The sequence below is a fragment of the Mandrillus leucophaeus genome, unplaced genomic scaffold (genome assembly GCF_000951045.1).
Source record: "Mandrillus leucophaeus isolate KB7577 unplaced genomic scaffold, Mleu.le_1.0 Scaffold564, whole genome shotgun sequence".
Classification (NCBI taxonomy): Eukaryota; Metazoa; Chordata; class Mammalia; order Primates; family Cercopithecidae; genus Mandrillus; species Mandrillus leucophaeus.
Genome location: NW_012106075.1, coordinates 641,493 through 643,530, shown reverse-complemented (window position 1 = coordinate 643,530; position 2,038 = coordinate 641,493). Strand labels below are relative to the sequence as shown.

Sequence of the window (2,038 nt, the reverse complement as noted above, 5' to 3'; positions counted from 1 at the left end):
ATGTGAAGGGCCCGGGGCAGCGCTGGCTGGGAGGGGGCCATGCTCTCACTGTGGCTCGTGGCTGACCCCTGCCGATCTTATGTAACCAGAGAACTCGGAGAATCGCATCTGGCAGTGGCAAGTCTGGAAAGCTGGAAGAGCTCCACGCCAGGCTGAATCAATCAGCGGCCCCCATGCCCAGGGCGAACACAGACTGTTTTGAAGATCAGATGTGTGCCCTGCCCAAGCCTTCAGAAACATTCTGGCATTTCAGAAGCGAACAAAAGCAGACAGCCCCGGACCTAATCCCCAAAACCAGGGCTGTAGGGAGCAGAGGTCCAGAGGACGCCACACCCCACATTTGAATATTTTTTTTTTCTTGTCACGCAAACTTCCTGGGCAGGAACTCCAAGGGCTCAGTGGGCAGGAAGGAGGGTCCTTAAATACGTCCCCTCTTGGCTGTTGCTGTTCCAGGAGCCCCAGTTACCAGGAGAGGCTGTGTCAAAGGTAATCCTCTTCCCTGCTTACCTTAATTTTTCTCTTGTCTAGGTGGCGCCTGCCCTCGGAGCGGGGGCCCTAAGTGTTAAGAGTCCTACATCATCTCCCAGGGGGCTGGTCCCTGCCTCCGGGACCATCATCTCTGGAGCATCCTCCTGGACCTCTGGCAGCTTTGCCATCCCCCAAACCCAGAGGCGGAGGTCCCAGGAATCCGTGGAGCAGAGACACCAAGGTGGCCGTGGGGTGAGAGGCCTTGATGGGCCGTCAGACTCCATCACTGGAGGGAAGGTAGCAGAGCCAAGTGGTAAAGGCATGAACTGCCAGCAGAGATGGATGTGGGTTCAGGCCCCGACGTGCCATCTGCTACCTGTGAGACCAGACAGAGCACTGAGCGTTTCTCAGTCTCCGTTTCCTCATCTGTCAAACGCACTCATCATTGTTCCTTCTTCATAGGCGCCACTCTAGAGCTTTTGTGAGCACAGAAGGCAGTGAGGAAGGGAGGGGGTGCCACTGGGGGGCAAAGTCAACACCGGCACAGGTGAGAGGAGCGGGGTGCAGGAACGTGGGGTATGAGGCGACGGGTGCTGGGGAGGCCCCCAGTGCATGCAGCAGCAGCTCCCATTCGGGTGCAGCTGCAACCTGATGGTCTCCACTCATCTCTGTGAAGTGGCATCTTTGTTAACCTGTCTCTCGGGGAAGGCCTGGGAAGGCCGTCCTGCCCAGAGACCACAGTTCCGAGTGGCGATGCTGGGGTGCAAGACCAGTCCCGTCCCACGCTCACCAGGCTTTTCCCACCTGGGCGGCCTGCCTTGGTGGCTGGTGCCTAAGGCTGCTGCCCTGCTTTGACCGTACAAGGCTCGGGAGAGAAGCAGGACCTTCCTGCAGGGCTGGGGTTGTGGTCAGCAGGAGGGGCCTGGCCCATGGAACTGAGAAGGTCCCAGAGAGGGGGCTTCCCCAGCCTCCTATCAGATCACAGGGAGGGGCCATGGAAGGGCCAGGCTTAGAGCACCCTCGAAGCCAGCAGGTCCCTCCTCCCTGTGCAGAAAGCCTGGGGCTAGGGGTCAGCCTATGGGGAGAGGAGGCAGAGAAAGGATCAGAAGCCACTCGCTGGAAGGTAGGCAGGACCATATATCTATATACAATATAATTATATATTACTTATGATATATAGGGTTTTTTTTTTAAAAAATGGAGATACCCTATTTCTGCTGATGTTAAAAGTTATGCCGCGTCTGCAAGTGGGCTGAGTATCTCTGGAAGGGGAGTCAGGAACTGGTAACAGTGGCCCCTCTGTGGGGCAGCACCTGACAGCTGATGGAGCAGGGACGAGGGCAGTGGACCTTTTTCTGTGTCCGTTTGCTATATTTTACATTTTGTTTCATGAGCATGTATTGCCTATCTTAAAATGCACCAAAACTTAAAAAAAAAAGCTCATCGTAAAAAGTCAAACATTGCATAAGAGGAAAACAGATCATCAATAATTTCACCCCCATCAGTTGTCCCATCACGTTGGGGGCTACCGTTCTAGTCCTTTCTTGCATGTTAGAACACACACACACAC

General features: G+C 55.1%; 1 protein-coding gene across 1 annotated transcript in view; it reads left to right on the top strand.

The window, feature by feature from the left end:
- The first annotated feature begins 353 nt into the window (after nucleotides 1-353).
- Nucleotides 354-2,038, top strand: part of ALDH3A1 (aldehyde dehydrogenase 3 family, member A1) — a 10,678-nt gene continuing 8,993 nt past the window's right edge. Inside the window, exon 1 of the mRNA XM_011998257.1 lies at nucleotides 354-486. The gene's annotated coding sequence lies outside the window, so the exon portion shown is untranslated. The remainder of the gene's footprint in view (nucleotides 487-2,038) is intronic.